Consider the following 18,967-nt stretch of genomic DNA (forward strand, 5'->3'; position numbering starts at 1 on the left):
ACTTAGGTTGCATCCATATCTTGGCAATCATAAACAGTGCTGCTATGAATATGTAGATGCATGTATAATTTTTTAATTTTTTAAAATATGTATTTATTGAAGTATAATTGATTTACAGTGTTCCATTAGTTTCTGCTGATTCAATTACACATATATGTACTTTTTCATTTTTTTCCTTTATGATTTATCACAGGATACTGAATATAGTTCCCTATACTATACCTTTTTGTGTATCCATACTGTATATAGTAGTTTGCATCTGCTAATCGCAAACTCCCATTCCATTCCCTTTCCCAACCCACCTCCCCTTTGGCAACCATAAGGCTGTTTTCTCTGTCTATGAGTCTTTCTCTGTTTCATGGGTAAGTTTGTTTGTATCATATTTTAGATTCCACATAAAAGTAATATCATATGGTATTTACCTTTCTCTTTTTAAATTATTCCACTTAGTAGTATAATGTCTGGGTCCATCCATGTTGCTGCAAATGGCATTATTTGATTCTCTTTTTATGGCTGAGTAATATTCCACGGTGTGTGTATTTATGTGTGTAAACACACACACACATATATATACACATCACATCTCGATTATCCATTTATCATTGACATTTATCTGTCAGTGGACCTTTAGGTCATTTCCATATCCTGGATTTTGTGAACAGTGCTGCTATGAACATAGGGGTACATGCATATTTTCAAATTATAGTTTTGTTTTGATATATGCCCAGGAGTGGAAGTGCTGGATCATATAATAACTCTGCTTTTAGTGTGTTAAGCAACCTCTATACTGTTTTCTGTAATGGCTGTGCTAATTTATGTTTCCACCAGCAGTGTGGGAGGGTTCCATTCTCTCCACACCCTATCTACCATTTGCTATTTGTAGATTTTTTAGTGATGGCCATTCTGACTGGTATGAGGTGCTACCTCATAACAGCTTGGATTTACAATTCTCTATTAATTAGTGATAATGACCATCTTCTCATGTGCTTATTGTCCATCTGTATGTCTTCTTTGGTTAAGTGGCTGTTTTGCCCATTTACATTTTTTTATTATTATTATTGAGTTGTATGGGCTATTTATTATATATTTTGTGGGTTTCCATGGTGGCTCAGACAGTGAAGAATCCACCTGCAATGAAGGAGACCCAGGTTCAGTCCCTGGGTTGGGAAAAATCCCCTGGAGAAGGGAGTGGCTACCCACTCTAGTATTCTTGCCTGGAGGATTCCATGGACAGAAGAGCCTGGCATGCTACAGTCCATGGGGTTACGAAAGAGTCAGACATGAGGCACTAATTAAATCCTGGTTGGTTGTATCATTTACAAATATTTTCTCCCAGTCCATATGTTATCTTTTCATATTGTTCATGGTTTCCTTTGCCATACAAAACCTTGTACATTTGATTAGGTTCATTTGCTTATTTTATTTTATTTCTATTGTCTTGGGACCTAACCTGAGAAAACATTGGTATGATTTATGTCAGAAATCATTAGTATGATTTATGTTATCTTCTAGAGGTTTTATGGTGTGTCTTATATTTAAATCTTTAAACAATTTTTTAAACTTTTTTTTAAATTTTATTTTATTTTTAAACTTTACATAATTGTATTAGTTTTGCCAAATATCAAAATGAATCCGCCACAGGTATACATGTGTTCCCCACCCTGAACCCTCCTCCCTCCTCCCCCCCTATACCATCCCCCTGGGTCGTCCCAGTGCACTAGCCCCAGGCATCCGGTATCGTGCATCGAACCTGGACTGGCAACTCGTTTCATACATGATATTTTACATGTTTCAATGCCATTCTCCCAAATCTTCCCACCCTCTCCCTCTCCCACAGAGTCCATAAGACTGTTCTCTTCATCAGTGTCTCTTTTGCTGTCTCGTACACAGGGTTATTGTTACCATCTTTCTAAATTCCATATATATGCGTTAGTATACTGTATTGGTGTTTTTCTTTCTGGCTTACTTCACTCTGTATAATAGGCTCCAGTTTCTTCCACCTCATTAGAACTGATTCAAATGTATTCTTTTTAATGGCTGAGTCATACTCCATTGTGTATATGTACCACTGCTTTCTTATCCATTCATCTGCTAATGGACATCTAGGTTGCTTCCATGTCCTGGCTATTAGAAACAGTGCTGTGATGAACATTGGAGTACACGTGTCTCTTTCCCTTCTGGTTTCCTCAGTGTGTATGCCCAGCAGTGGGATTGCTGGATCATAAGGCAGTTCTATTTCCAGTTTTTTAAGGCATCTCCACACTGTTCTCCATAGTGGCTGTACTAGTTTGCATTCCCACCAACAGGATAAAAGGGTTCCCTTTTCTCCACACCCTCTCCAGCATTTATTACTTGTAGACTTTTGGATCACAGCCATTCTGACTGGTGTGAAATGGTACCTCATAGTGGTTTTGATTTAAGTTAATTTTTGTGTGTGGTAATAGGGTGTCTTTAAATTGAATTGATTTTCATGTGGCTTTCCAATTTTTTCTTCAGAATTGCTTTGGCAATACTGTCTTTTGTGATTCAATATAAACTTTAGTTGTATGGCAAAAGACCTGGGTAATTTAATATTGTTTGTGGATTTTTGATGATAGCCATTCTGGCTGATGTGAAGTGACATCTCATTTTAGTTTTGATTTGCATTTCTGTAATAATTATTCATGCTGGACATCTTTTTGTGTGCCTATTGGCCATCTGTATGTCTTCTTTGGAGAAATGTCTATTTAGGTCTTCTGCCTCTAATTTTCTTTTTTTTAGTAGCGTCTTTGGTTTTGGAACCAGAGTGATAGTAGCTTCATAGAATGTCTTTGGGGATGTTCCTTCCTCTTCAGTTTTTTGGATGAGTTTTTTAGAAGGGTTGGTTTATGTTCTTCTTTCTGTGTTCAGTAGAATTTACCTGTGGAGCAATCTGGCCCTGGACTCCTGTTTGTAGGAAGTTTATTACAGATTCTATTTCACTTCTAGTAATTGATCTGTTCAAATTACCTATTTCTCCATGATTCAATATTGGTGGGCTATAGGTTTCTAGAAACTTGTCCATTTATTCTAGGTTGTCAGATTTTTTGACAGCTAATTGTTCATAGTATTCTCCAAAGGCTTTTTGCCTATTTCTGTAGTATCAGTTATTATTTCTCATCTTTCATTTCTTATTTTATTTGAATCCTCTCTCTTTTCTTCTTGGTGAGCCTGGCCAGAGGTTTTTCAGTTTTATTTATCCTTTCAAAGAACCAGATACTGCTTTTGTTGATTTTGTCTATTGTTGTTTAACCTCTATCTTATTTATTTCCTCTGATCTTTATTATTTCTTTCCTTTTTCTGACTGTAGGTTTTGTTTCTCTTTTTGTAATTCTTTTAGTTGGTAGCTTAGGTTGTTTATTTGAGATTTTTCTTTCTTTCTTTTTTTTTTTTTTTAAGGAGGCTGTATGACCTTGAACTTCACTCTAAGAACTAACTGCTTTTGCTGCATCCCAAAGATTCTGTATGGTTGTGTCTTCATTGCAATGAAAGCAGACAGGCCCCACCCAGCCTCCATGTACACACATCCACAAAATCCACAGCTGCTAAGGCTGGACATGTCCCAACCACAGGACACCTGTTGTTCACTTGGGTGTCCTCAGGCACTGAGTTTGCAAAGCTGGCAGCGGTGGCATAAGTCCACAGATCGTACAGCCATGTGGAGAGGGCTCAGATTTCAGCCCTGCTTCCTAAATGACAAGTCTCTGGGAATCATCTGACTTCAGCCCTGCCACGGCATGTGGGCACCATGCCCCCCACCACCGCAGCATTCCTGCACTCCCTGGGCTTTTAGAGACAGTGCTGCACCGGCTGGAAGTGCTCAGAGAGGCTGTTTGGTGGGCCCCACCCCTTCCTTCCTATACTCTTTAATAATGACACTTCGCTTTTATGGTGGAACTGAACTACTCTGTACTCCTGGTTGCCGCCATTCCACACTCCAGCCACTTCAGGCTATCTTCATGCAGCCAACCACAGTCCTCTGCCTGGGTCTGTCCTCTGAAACCTGAGTTTCAGCACTCTGGCCCTGTGTGCACCAGCTGACGGTGTCTCAGGCTGGGGAGTGCAGGACGGTGGCACGGGCCATCTGCGCTGGTCTCTCTCTGTTCTACCTGCTGCAAACTGGCTTCTCCACTCTCCTCTTGCACCTCTGAAGCTCACTTTCAGTCCCAGCTGTTCTCCCAGCTATCTCTCCCAGCTGTGAAAGAGGAAATGAGGGAATATTTCCTCTTTCACAGCTCTGTCTCAGAGACATACTTACAGTTCTGATCCCCCACCTCTTTTCTCTCTCATCCTACCCAGTTATATGGAGTTCAGTTCAGTTCAGTTATTGAGTCATGTGACCTTTGTGACCCTTTGTGACCCCATGGACTGCAGCATGCCAGACTTCCCTGTCCTTCACCATCTCCTGGAGTTACTCAAACTCATGTCCATTGAGTTGGTGATGCCATCCAACCATCTCATCCTCTGTGGCCCTCTTCTCCTCCAGTCTTCAATCTTTCCCAGCATCAGGGTCTTTTCCAGTGAGTCTGTTCTTTGCATCAGGTGTCCAACGTATTGGAGTTTCAGTGTCAGCATCAGTCCATCCACTGAACATTCAGGGCTGATTTCCTTTAGGGTAGATTGGTTGGATCTCCTTGCAGTCTAAGGGACTCTCAAGAGTCTTCTCCAACACCACAGTTCAAAAGCATCAATTCTTCCGCACTCAACTTTCTTTATAGTCCAGTTTTCACATCCATACATAACTACTGCAAAAACCATAGCTTTGACTAGATGGACATTTGTTGGCAAAGTAATGTCTCTGCTTTTTAATATGCTGTTAAGTTGGTCATAGCTTTTCTTCCGAGAAGCAAGTGTCTTTTAATTTCATGGCTACAGTCAATATCTGCAGTGATTTTGGAGACCAAAAAAATAAAGTCTGTCATGGTTTCCATTGTTTCCCCATCTATTTGCCATGAAATGATTGGACTGAATGCCATGATCTTAGTTTTTGAATGTTGAGTTTCAAGCCAACTTTTTCACTCTCCTCTTTCACTTTCATCAAAAAGCTCTTTAGTTCCTCTTTGCTTTCTGCCTAAGGGTGGTATCATCTGCATAACTGATTTTATTGATATTTCTCCCAGCAATCTTGATTGCAGATGGTGCTTCATCCAACCCAACATTTCGCATGATGTACTTTGCATATAAGTTTAAAAAGCAATGTGACAATATACAGCTTTGATGTACTCCTTTCACAATTATAACCAGTCCATTGTTCCATGTATGGTTCTAACTGTTGCTTCTTGACTGGCATACACATTTCTCAGGAGGCAGGAAAGGTGGTCTTGTATTCCCATTTCTTTAAGAATTTTACACAGGTACATAGAGATCCTTCTGCATTTTTGGATATCTAATATCTTCTGCCAGCATTCAGTAGCTTCTTTTTTTTTTTTAATTTTTACCACATATAGATGTATTTCTGATGTTTGTGGGAGGAGGTAAGCTCTGCATCCTTTTAGCTTGACATCTTGATTGGAGCCCTTGTGCTTCCGATAGTAACGCTTCTAGTGTCCATCTTGCCTTATACAGATTGGATAATGTATTATATAATCATTCTCTAATCTTAGCTAAAAACTGCTATCCCAGAGTTCTTTCCCTTTCTTTGGCTCTCTTTTCATGTCTATTTTCTGTGTTAAGATCACATCTTCTGTTTTTGTTTTCTTCATTTAAAATTATCTCTTTATAGTATTTCTTTGTCTAATTAGCTATTGAAGGCTTCTTCTTATACTATTTAAGCTCTATACATAAAATGATAGTTGTACATATTTTTCCAATGTATTCTTTTCTTTTAATTATGATTGACTTGGAGGCATTACTACTCTTAATATTGTTATTACCAGTGCTTCCAGCATCACAGTAACTGTTTTTATGTTGTCGAGTCTGTCAGTCTTCCAGTATGCTGATTTCTAACATAGAAAGTCATATATCCTGCGGATGTTAGCTGAATGTTCTCAGTTTAGGAGCTTTAAAAACTTACTGTATTCACATTAAATCTGAAATCACTGTATGTGTTTTTATGGGATAAGAATCCTAAGTTTTTCCTCCTTTCAATTCTGATTCTCCCAGCACTTTTTAAAATAAATATTTAAAAGTTTACTTTTATTTATTTTTATTTTGTGGCTGTGCTGAGCTGCATGAAAGTGAAAGTGAAGCCGCTCAGTCTTGTCCAACTCTTTGTGACCCCGTGGACTGTAACCTACCAGGCTCCTCTGTCCATGGGATTTTCCAGGCAAGAGTACTAGAGTGGGTTTCCATTTCTGACCCAGGGATAGAACCCCGGTCTCCCACATTGCAGGCAGACGCTTTACCCTCTGAGCCACCAGGGAAGCCCCATGTGGAGGTGCTGAGCTGCATATGGGATCTTAATTCCCCAACCAGAGGTCAAACCCAGGCCTCCTGCAGCAGTAGTGTTGTGTCTTAGTCACTGGACTGAAGGGAAATTTCCCCACCACTTTTAATTTACTAATTCTTGTTAAGTCATTGATTCATATAACCTCTGATTTTACAGAATTATTATCTAGAATAAGGGGAGCCCTTTTAAAGCAGAAATAATTTATATTTTACTATTGTACATATATTTCAGCTAAGTTTTTCCTCTGCCTATTTTATTCTCATTGATCACAGAGTGATAAGTGAGTAAAAAGATAACTGTCTAATCAACTGGATGAGTTAATGAGCCCTGATGGTTAATACGGTAGAGATGCCAGAGCAGTTTAACCATCTTAACATCCATATCTTAACTATGGAAGAAAGGAAATTATGAAACATTTAATAGCAAGATATAATCAAATGCATGTATTGAACCCAAAGCTAATTTGCTTTATTTGTTCATAAGTTTCTATAGTGTGTGTGTGTGTTTTTTTTTAAATCCCATTCCAGAAGTCACCTGAGACTTTTTTTTTTTTCATCACTTGTGATAAAGATTCTGATTCCTTTTTTGACATTTAACTGCTAAAAACTTTCAAGCTCCATCCCTCTTCTTCCTCTCTATCTGGACAATCTGATAAAAAAAAAAACTAAGTGTTCCCTCCCATGACTGCAGTGTGAAGTTCAGAATGCCCAACCTCACCCCAGAAGCTTCAGCCTTTTTACCCTCAATCACCATAACACTCTCAGTCAGTCAGCCCTTCCTTCCCTCTCAAACCATATTTGGAAATACTTAGAAGGAAATATTTTATTAGCTTCTTGATACATGTGTGGCATCACCAATCTCAATATCTAAACCAATTTGGGGATCCATCCTGCCCATGTGGAGATAACTAGAATACACTCAGTTTGATCTCTCTAGTAGTGACCAGTTACAATTCTGACCAATCAGTGGTTACTGATTATTAAGTCTGAATTACCATTTACCCAAGTGGTTTGTTTACTTCTATCTCTTTTATTTATTTATTTATTTTAATTTAAAAAGTAAGTTTCAACTGAAGAGAAAAATTATAATCATTACCTTGCCCAATAAGTTGGTAAGTCCTTCTTTCTTGAAAGATAAAAAAAAAAAGTTCTAAAAGTAATTTATTTATTTTGTGCAAGGAAGAGAATGGTAATAAGAAAATAATAGAAAATAGATATGAGTGATGTGAGAAACTGATGAATACAGAGCCTGTAAATACTTTTGGGGATATCCAGAGAAATCATACATGAGATGAACCTGCTGCTGCTGCTGCTAAGTCGATTCAGTCGCGTCCGACTCTGTGCGACCCCAGAGACGGCAGCCCACCAGGCTCCCCCATCCCTGGGATTCTCCAGGCAAGAACACTGGAGTGGGTTGCCATTTCCTTCTCCAATGCATGAAAGTGAAAAGTGAAAGTGAAATCGCTCAGTCATGTCCGACTCTTCGCGACCCCATGGATTGCAGCCTACCAGGCTCCTCCGTCCATGGGATTTTCCAGGCAAGAGTACTGGAGTGGGGTGCCATTGCCTTCTCTGGAGATGAACCTAGGTAACTGCAAAGACTTTTTAGTGTTTTGAAAAAAGGAAGAAGATACTGACATTAATGTGGGTTTTATAAAGCCTTTATGCAAAGAAGTGGGTGATAAGAAGCAGGAAGATACTTGTTTTATAATTCTATGAAATTAAAAATCCTGGGCATATACCTTATTCTATGATGAAAATAAAGAAAAAAAAAACTCAATTTTCTTTTTTCTCCTTTCTTCTTTCATTTGTTTTTTCCTTCTCTGTTTATGTTTACATATATGGCCCTTATTCCATGAGTGACTTGAATTCACTTAAAAGAAAATTCAATAACATAAAATTTGCTCTCTTTGACTTACTGCAGTTTCCCCCCCAAATGGTGTCCTTGCTAAGTTATAATGAACTTCAAAATTTTGAAATAAAGTTTAAAAGGGAAGTTTGTTCTTATTTACCATATTACCCATAAATAGGAGTGAAGCAAGTTCAAATGACAAGATCAATATTCAGAAGCAGAGATTTGAATATAACCAATTAGGTTTCAATCCTTCTCTCATCTTTGAAATTCGGTTTGTATAAGTTAGTTTAAGGGTTTTACCTCCATATTTCTCGTCCTCATTCATCAGTGGCACTGATGTGTGTGTCTAGCCTTTTATCTCTGGTATTTCATACTGTTTTATCTGAACAAACAGTTTCACTTGGAGGAATTTTAGATACATGTGTTTTTATGTGTATCCACGTATGTGTATAAATATGTATGTGTGTGAATATATATGCATGTGTGTGTGTATGTACATATATATTAATTATCTAAGTAAAAAACACCATAACTTAGTCCATTACTTTTCCTGGTGCATTACTTTACATCACTCCATTTTTAATTGTGAAATGATAAAGTCTATTTTCTCCTTCTCTATTTTTCTTCCTATTTCTCCTAAATCTTGTATGTCTGTTCATTGCTAAGGAATGAAAGCAGTGTTGCCTTTGCACATATGACTTTTTTAATATAAATTTATTTTAATTGGATGTTAATTACTTTACAATATTGTATTGGTTTTGCCATACATCAACATGAATCCGCCACGGGTATACACATGTTCCCCATCCTGAACCCCCCTCTCTCCTCCCTCCCTGTACCATCCAACTGACTTTAAAGTTTAATTGGAACATCACTTTTGAAAGCTTCACTATGTTTTTCTTAGGACTGCAGTTTCTAAAATGCAAACATGGCTGTCTGATAGATTCAGAAGGCTAAGAAGTTGATAAATGTATTAAAATTAATTTAATCTTGCGATATAGAGAAGCTTTGCTGTTGAGCCAAACTTAATCTGTTCAATCTCCTCTAGAGGCCAGAAAATGCTTCACTGAAGGATGTCAAGAAGGTTGGCTTTCTGCAACATTATCTCAGACACTGTCTACATATGTTTGAATCTGCACATTTTGTAAATATGGGATACACACACACATACATACACATACTGAAATATAATACATATTTGCTTTTAGAAATTTGATTGTTTTCAAATGTGTTATGACATATAGTTGTAAAATTGCCCAGTGGTTTCTAAAAGAGAAAATAATTTTACTGTTAAAAAAGTGTTTTTCAAGTTTTTGTTTCTTCTTTACCTCAAAGGTAGGATATGAGTGGAAAAAAAGAGGATTGTGTTTTCAAACTGTCATTTAGATATGAGTCTGAAAATTGTTGCTATTGTAAAATAAAGGAACAGGGGAAATTGGCATATATACAGTTCAAGGAAGAATTTGGTTAAATGGTCACCTGTCATGCTTTAGAGACTTTTTGAAACTTAGACTGGAAATTTGAGATCTAATTTTTCTCAGTCGTACCTGGGGATCCTTATTAAGGTTTTTCCTGACTGCACTGCACAAAGGTTATAATCATACTTCTATACTTTTGGTTGTAGGGGAAACAATTAATACATTTTCGGAAGGGTCGTGGGTAAATGTATTTCAAGGGCTACTAAAATGTTCAAAGTCTCATTGCATGATCTAACTTGTAAGAATGGAGCAAAAGATTACAGTGAGAAGGAAAAGAACGTGTAACATAAATGTTATGTTTTTCATATTAAAATATTTTCATTCAAATTAATTGAAATTGAGAATATCATGACATATGAAAACATATTAAGCCACTAAAGTTTTTCACATGCTACTTAAAACTATATACATATCTCTTTTTTAAGATGAAAGCAAGACAAAATATATAAATATATAAGGAAGCCATCTCAGTGGCTAAAAAGTTGTTTCCTGAAGGTGATGTGCAGGAGGAGATAGTGATTTAGGGTATTTTTGACTAGGAGGATAACTTTTCCCCAAACCAAATATTCATGCATGTCCAAATAGAGATGTAGTTAAAAGGGTGTGATATAAAGTGGGTATGTGAGAGCATTTCCCTTGTGAAAAATCAACTACTGCTGAGAGACAGTTGGTTTAGGTAAACTTAATCCGGGACTGCGGAATTCTGGGGAGTAACTGACGAGGTAAAGAAAGCTCCAGACCTGGGCAACATTCCTACCCCAACAGTCAAACCTTGAGTAAAGGAATATTGGAAGTTGTCCCCATGATGTCTTAGAGGTTTACAAGTGGATTGTACTCAGTCACATCTGAGCACCATGGACAGACCACCCACCTGCAGGATCAGTACACCCTGCCTTAAAAAACCAACTGCAATGAAATACTTTGAATGGAGAAGCATCTGGAAATTGAGGATATCAGAGAAACTGTTTGCTGGTGCAGAGGTGAGTTTTGGGGTACCCCTACTTGGACAGAGATTGGGCTGATTGAGATAAGCTTTCTATGAGGAGGAATGGGGTATAGAACTCTCAAGTTACTTAGTGGAGAAAGGCTGAAGTTACCATTTTCCTTCTAGAGGAGACCAATTATGCCTGAGGAGACAGAACCTGCAAATAACCAAATGCCTGCTCTGTGGGAGCCCCAGGCTAACCACAATTTTCATGAAGTAATTATGCCATAAATTTTTCTGTCTACCTGAGCAATGGCTTCTGCCTTTTATGTTGGTTTATTTTCTTTCTTACCTGGAATGATTCAGGAAGTGGAGGGTAGAATGAGAAATCATCTAACCCTGAAGAAGAAGGGAATGCAGCCCAGAAAGTTATTGCCTAACAGGAAGCTAGGATTTCCTTCAACTTTTAAAGGACTGGACTAAAGAAGATATGGATATCAGTAGAAATTCTCTTTAGTGGTAACCAATATGATGAAACCTGAAATTATGCATTGGGGAAAATAAATTATAGATAAATAGGTGGATAGATAGACTTCTTCCGGTTTTATACTAAGATCATGAGGCCATTTTCTCAAATGGGACAAAAATGTTTTAAGACACTCTACTGGGTGAGGGGTGTGAAGAAGAGGATAAGCCACACTGACTTGGGCAGTGTATGAAGCTGTGGGAGCCAGAGATTTAGCTGAAAACAGAAAAGACTTTAGAGGTTAACTGTCAGAGGCAAAAATAACTGTCAGATGGTACTTGAGAGTATTGGGAGGGGCACAGAATAGAGCCCACGTAAGAGTTCCACAGGTACTGGCTGCTCTCAGGGAGAAACCCATTTCCAACCTAGTCTGAAGCATGTCTGGCTCTACGCGCTGGTGAGTCTCCTAGCGATAGTGTCTGGGAATAAAGAAGATTAGAAGAAAAGAAGGAAACATTTCTCTTCCTCACCAGGCTTTCACAAGAAATTAAGTCTGCATGTGGAAGTCTCCATCATGGTGCCTAAAAAAGAAAAGAAAATGAAGTTACTCAGTTTTGTCTAAAAAATTTTATAAATATTCAGTATCTGTGTTGTGGGGTGGAGGTGGGGTATACAAACATAAAGATTCATTTGTTTTCCACTTTTTTCTTCTTAGCTAACCTGACCACAAGATGATGCCCATGCTATCGTCTGGAGATAGCCTGATCAAAAACCCTACTGTTGTGGAGGCAATTCTTCGTATCTCCTATAATACCTGTACCTTTCCTCTGTCCAACCGTTAAAGGGAGCAGTTGCCTAAAGATGTATTATGTGCAGGTCCAGATGTTAAAGAATACACAGATGAGTTAGAGGCAGGATTCAATACTCAGGAATTCTTGCTGTTCTGGGGGACACTTCCCTTCCCCCTGCTTACTTGTATGCACTGTGCATCTTCAGCCCCCAACATGATACCCATGTGGAAAAGGATGACATCGAGCAAAGAGCATAGGTGGAAACTTGTTCTCCCCACAACACACCCTCAGCCTTTTGACTCCAAAGTTTAAAGAGAGAAGACTTGCTTCCAATGGCTGGTGCCTCTCATAGCATCCACATCCTGGATTCATAGAGAGGTGCACAGGAAGGAGGAAAGCAGGTGGCTTTCTAGGGGAACAAGGTAAGGGCTTGAGGACAAAGAGGCTCATTTTGAACTGGGCTTAGCAAACTCTGTCAATCCAACAGCGATACTCGCATATCTGAGAGGCCAAGTAAAAGTCTCAGCTTGGGTTTCTCTGGCTTCCTCAGATATTGGAGTTTTCATGTGAATTACTAAGGATTGTCCAGTTTTACCTAAGGGGAAAAAATATTTCCAAAAGGCATCAAGGTTATCTTGAAGCCGAATCTTATTATTTCCTAATTTTCATTAGTACCATGAGTGCAAAAGTGCTAATAAGCAGGAGATATTTTTAAAATGAGCTATGGAGAGAAGGATACTGCAACTTTTGACAAAGGGAATAGAGACACCTGTAGATTATATGGGAGCCAGGGAGTATGGCTGTGATTTACAAATAGAACTCTGGATAGATAGACTCTACAGCTTGATCTGAGTCTATAGACTCTACAGATTGATATGTTTATCTGCTGTGATAAACACAGGGTAACTCCACGAGTGGAGTGTGTAGCCCCCTTGCTCTCAGAACAGTATTTCAGCAGGGCCATGGTTTATCCATGGAATGGCTAGAGGGTTTGGGACCAGTTTCTGGTTAGGTTAAGTACTAAATAATTTTCTACCCCAAAAGGTAGAAGATGCAATAAAACAGGAAAACTTGCTGCTTTGGCTGTATGATACATAGTATATAACATGCTCTCACCCATGTTTCAGTCACAGTACTGGAAGCTAAGGATTACCTATCTGAAATTTAACCTATGAATGTCTTTTAGGTGTGTGTTAATTGAGACGTTTCCCCATTTGTTTCTACTCTCATTAGCTCAGGGCTGCTAGGTTCTTAAAGAGATAATAAAGAGGTGTCAAATTAACAAGGAATTAAAATAGTAATATTCATGTACAGATACCCAGGAATCAGTGTCTTTTAAAGGAACAATTACAGAAATAACTAAGATGACTAACAGAGGACAAAGGGAGGACAAAACAGAGAGAAGGGGAAAGGTGGGAAGCAGCGATTTTAGAAGAGAGAAGGAGCAGAAACCCCTGGAGGAGAAGTAGGCTCCTGGGTCAGGGCGGAGCTGAGCTGTAACACACACTGAAATGGAGGGTGATGGTCACACAACCTCCAGTGAGTCTAGTGTGCAGAGTGGACCAGGATTGGCCTCTCATTGTGTCTTGGTAGCAGGAAGCAAAGAGCACTTCTGTTCAATGGCATTTCTGGGGAAGAAAAAATGAAAGTAAAAGATGTGTTCTCTCTCTCCTCAGATGACACAGGCATAGGAAATTAAATGGTAGTGAGTGAGTAATGCGAAAGCCTAGAAGCAGCAGTGGTAGAGAAGAAGAGAGACGCCCAGGTGCTAAACCAGCGGCCCAGGAGATGCACACCTTGCTGGACAATTAGTAAGTCCTTTCAAGGAGGGAAATCTAAGTCCATCTAGAAATCTGATTTCAGCCCAGACTGTGACTTCTGCCACTGATGCTAATGGTCCCTTTTGAGACATTTCTGGTAAAGGAGAGACACTGGCTTCCTTATGGACATTCACATATGCAGGATAAATGTGGAATTCATGACCAAGAGAAATTTATAGCTGCTCAAGGTAATTATTTCTGAGAATGTTTGGTCTGAGTGTTCCCTGTGAAGTGAAAGTGTTAGTTGCTCAGACATGTCTGACTCTTTGTGGCCCATGGACTGTAGCCCGCCAGGCTCCTCTGTCCATGGAATTCTTCAGGCAAGAACACTGGAGTGGGTTGCCGTGCCGTGCTGTCCTCGAGGGGATCTTCCCAACCCAGGAGTCAGACCCAGGTTTTCTGCACTGCAGGATTTTTTGCTGTCTGAGGCACCAGGGAAGCCCAAGTATTTCTTAGACACTCAAAGGAGGTTCCTTGGGAATTTCAGCTGTATCATTGAGTGGAGAGTTCTCTTCACTGAGTAACTGATTACCATGTGGAACTCTTATTCCATAAGAAAATACATGAGCTTTTGTCCCAGCTCTCACAGTCCAAGGGCTGTGAGCAACAGTTACCAAGAACAGAAGTTAGCAGCCTTGACAGTCTTGTCTTTCTGTGAGTACTTTCCTCTGAAGCAATCTTGAACACCCTGTGAGAGGGAAAAAAATCTCATTTTTCCTCTTTCAAGGAGTCTTTGATAACTTCTCCGAGATTTCTCACTTGGAGGTATGACTACTCTATGCACACTGTTCACATTTATATCCTCAAAGTAATGGAGGCCCAGAGACCAGAATAGAGCCAGAACCCAAGAGCGTGGGAAAGGCAGCCACGAGTTACAGACCCCTGAGCCCTCAGGCTTGCAAAGGCTGAAGGATCCTGACTTGCGGTGTCCCACTGCAGTCGCCCTCAGAGAGCAGAGAGCCCTCGGTGTAACAGGAGACAGAAGGGCTTGGATTTAATATTTCCCAGTTGCCTGGGTCCAGGAAGAAAGACATATTGCCTTCCTTGACAAGGGAGCAATAATATCCCCAAGAATCTAAAAAGAAATGATATGATACAGAAACAGACTTAGGAGAACCAACTTATGGTTGTCATGGGGGTAAGGATGGAGGGAAGGGATAGGGAATTTGGGATGGACATGTACACACGGCTATATTTAAAATGGATAACCAACAAGGACTTACTGTCTAGCACAGGGAGCTCTGCTGCATGTCATGTGGCAGCCTGAATGGGAGGGGGTTGCAGGGGCCAGGGCTACGTGGCTGTGTCCCTTTGCTGTCCACCTGAAACCGTCACAGTGTTAATTGGCCATGTTCCAATTCCAAACACAAAGCTTAAACAAATAACATCCCCAAATGAGAAGACAACAACCAAGCCCTCTCAGGGTGAGAAATCCACAGGGTATCCCTGATCTTTTCAGGACCAAGAATTTGGAATTGTGGCTGAGACATTTTTTAGATAAGCAAATATGCAGTTAGAATAAGTGACATCTCTCAACAAAAAGATTCTCTGTTGTTAGCCTCTGCAGGAATCAGTTCTTTTAAATATTAGAGATGCCAGAGTAATCAGATTGAGAAAGGATCAATTTTGTTAAGAGTTCTTCTATTAACCCACTTGCTCTAAAATATATTTCCTTAGTAACATGTTTTATTTTTGCATATTTTGGATACAGGGTCAAGAATGGGAATCTGACCACCCAACCTAAGATTCTCATCTATAAAGAGGCCACCCTGCCTCACCAGCTGAGGTCACCATCTTGAACTCATAAAGGCTCAGAAGAGAACACAAGCCCTGTGTTCAGGTCAAGAGCTTGGAATCAGTCACACTTGAATAAAAATTCAAATGCTTTTACTAGTTATTAGGCCTCGTGTGATTGTCTTACTTCCCCAGATACAAGCAATTGTTGTAAAACATACCACACGTGTACCCAAAACACTTGGCATCATGTACTGTATATAGTATATTTCCAAAATGATAGTTTTGTTATTTGTCCTAATAATGCTTTTTGGGATGACTCATGTATGACTCTATTAACATGAACCATCCAGAAAAAAACAAGTTTATAGAGATGGTTGGTTTCCTGGGGCTGGGGATATGAGCTGGGATTGGTTGCAAATGGGCTCAGTGGAATTTTATGGGATTAACATTTTAAAACTGTTTTGTGGTAATGCTTGTCCAATTCTGCAAATTTACTTAAAAAATATTGAATTGCACTCTTAAACAATAATTTTCTGGTACATCCCTATAAAGCTGTTAAAACTGATTTAAAGAAGAAAATCACTCAGGTACATTCAGTGAAGGAAATAAATTGGCTGTTGTGATCAAGAACAAGGGTAAGGGGACAGTTAGATACAGTTTGCAGAAAGACTGCCTTGCTAATAAGCCTAGCTGAGGCTGAGCTCCAGTTCAGAAGGTACGAGGTAGCTTTGTGTGAACTGGGTAACAGCTCACTGGCTAACACATAGGTGTCTGGACCACAATCCTGCCGTGTATCTCTCAGCTGTGTGATCTTGAAAAAGGTACCTACCATGTTACGTGCCTCTGAAGAGAGAATAATGCATACTGTTATAGAGACAAAAATAATGTTCATTTTCTGGCAAATGAACAAATAAGTTAGCTGTTATTAACCAGTTATAGATTGCTGGTCAGTTGGGAGGTTTATGATGCTTCAATGAGTATGTTTGTGGTTAAACCTATGCACATACATCTGATTTTTTCCTCAAGATAAATTCATAGAGATAACACTAGAGTTCATTAAAAATACACACTTTTAGGTATTTGATACCTCTTGACAAATCAGGAAATGCTCAGTCACATAGCTAAGTATATGGAGACTGGAAAGAATATTAATACACCATCTAACAAAAATTCTATTTTGCTGTGCAAGGGAAGGGGCTAAGCTCTTTCATGTTTTTAGTCCCAAAATTATTGACAATAATGTTTTCACACATTAAAAAAAATCTGTTTGATTGCACTGGGTCTTAATGCTGACGTGGGATCTTTGGTTGTGCCATGAGAACTCCTAGTTGTCGCATGTGGGATCTTGTTTTCTGACCAGGGATCAAACCTGGGCCTCCTGCATTGGGAGTGAGGAATCTTAGCCACTGGACGACCAGGGAAGTCCCTTGTTTTGCACTTTTAATTAGATGTTCATTGAATGAATGACTGACTAAATCTTCCAGAGACAAGGATGACTTGCTGCTGCTGCTGCTAAGTCGCTTCAGTTGTGTCCGACTCTGTGTGACCCCATAGACGGCAGCCCACCAGGCTCCCCCGTCCCTGGGATTCTCCAGGCAAGAACATTGGAGTGGGTTGCCATTTCCTTCTCCAATGCATGAAAGTGAAAAAATAAAGTGAGGTCGCTCAGTCGTGTCCGATTCCTAGCGACCTCATGTACTGCAGCCCTCCAGGCCCCTCTGTCCATGGGATTTTCCAGGCAAGAGTACTGGAGTGGGGTGCCATTGCCTTCTCCGAAGGATGACTTAGTAATTGGATAATTTCTTTAGTGACCAGAGGTACATAGGCAGTTTAGTGAAGCCTGTGTGTAGTTTACTCCTTGAAGGTTTCACTCCTGAAGTGGAAAGGTCTGACTCTCCAGAGAAAATATTGGAAAAGAAACTGCAGATGAGTGATTATGTTGCAAGGGCAATATCTCTTTTAACTCTTGGGTTCTCTGTGATTCTCTTTTCTGTTAGTCACCAAGAGGGAGCCATTTTATGCTTTTTGAGATAATTTAGCAACAGGAAAGGGACAAAAAATGCTGAGTCAGTGATAATTAGAATATAAAATCACCAGTTGATAATGCATTAGACCTTCAATTGGTTACACATAACTTTGAAGATGAGTGCAGTTTGATGTAGTTAACAAGTCTCCATGGTGCTTTCATAAATATGTATCCTGAAGTAGAATTATGAACACAGGAAACACATATTCTGTGTTCCAGGGTGTATTTTCAATTACATCCTCTGTCGTTGGTGGCCTCTTTCCTACTCAGATGTATGCTGCCCTCTCACCCTTGTTCTTCTTTTCCCTCCTTTCCATCATAACACACTCTCAGACAAGCAATTGATATGTTACTCTTTTTTCTTAATTCTGTCTTTAGTATACTTCTAAATGTTTTGAACAGAAAGTTGATTGTGTATCTATGTATATACACATATACATATATATGGATATAAAATATGTATATACATAGACATATATTTTAAATTACTAAGGAGTATGCATAGTTGTACATTATATATAATTATACTTTTTATTCAGTTCAGTTCAGTTCAGTCACTCAGTCGTGTCTGACTCTTTGCAACCCCATGAACTGCAGCACACCAGGCCTCCCTGTCCATCACCAACTCCTGGAGTTCACCCAAACTCATGTCCATCAAGTCGGTGATGCCATCCAGCCATCTTGCCCTCTGTCGTCCCCTTCTCCTCCTGCCCACAATCCCTCCCAGAATCAGAGACTTTACCAATGAGTCAAATCTTCGCATGAGGTGGCCAAAGTATTGGAGTTTCAGTTTTAGCATTAGTCCTTCCAAAGAACACCCAGGACTGATCTCCTTTAGAATGGACTGGTTGGATCTCCTTGCAGTCCAAGGGACTCTCAAGAGTCTTCTCCAACACCACAGTTCAAAAGCATCAATTCTTCAGCACTCAGCTTTCTTCACAGTCCAACTCTCACACCCATACATGACCACAGGAAAAACCATAGCCTTGACTAGACGGACCTTTGTTGGCAAAGTAATGTCTCTGCTTTTGAATATGCTATCTACGTTGGTCATAACTTTCCTTCCAAGGAGTAAACGTTTTTTAATTTCATGGCTGCAATCACCATCTGCAGTGATCTGGAGTGATTTGGCCACAAGGAGTTCATGATCTGATACTTTTTATTATATAGACATTAATATGAAATCCATATGTATACAACTCATGAGAGTGTGTATGTGTGTGTAGTTGAAGACATAAATGAAAAAAGAGTTTTCTTCAATTTCACTTGATTTCAATTGATTTCTGTTTTATTTTCAGAAATATTTTTCAGTGTTGAATAAGTGTCATGATTCATTATAAATGGTCAGATAGAAGATAATATTTTAACTTGAAAACATGTAAGTTTACCTATATTCACAGTCTTTAAAGTAGTTCATAAAACTGAAAAATTAATTAGGAAAATATATTTTTATATAAAGCAAGA

General features: G+C 39.2%; 1 long non-coding RNA gene across 1 annotated transcript; it reads left to right on the forward strand.

Annotated features, from left to right (window-relative positions):
- The first annotated feature begins 11,887 nt into the window (after positions 1 to 11,887).
- On the forward strand, positions 11,888 to 15,628 carry LOC129649874 (uncharacterized). The gene is made up of 3 exons (XR_008713341.1): positions 11,888 to 12,342; positions 13,597 to 13,731; positions 15,452 to 15,628. It is a non-coding gene; the product is annotated as an uncharacterized LOC129649874 (long non-coding RNA).
- The last annotated feature ends 3,339 nt before the right edge of the window (positions 15,629 to 18,967 follow it).

Source organism: Bubalus kerabau, chromosome 4 (assembly GCF_029407905.1).
Source record: "Bubalus kerabau isolate K-KA32 ecotype Philippines breed swamp buffalo chromosome 4, PCC_UOA_SB_1v2, whole genome shotgun sequence".
In the NCBI taxonomy this organism is placed as follows: Eukaryota; Metazoa; Chordata; class Mammalia; order Artiodactyla; family Bovidae; genus Bubalus; species Bubalus kerabau.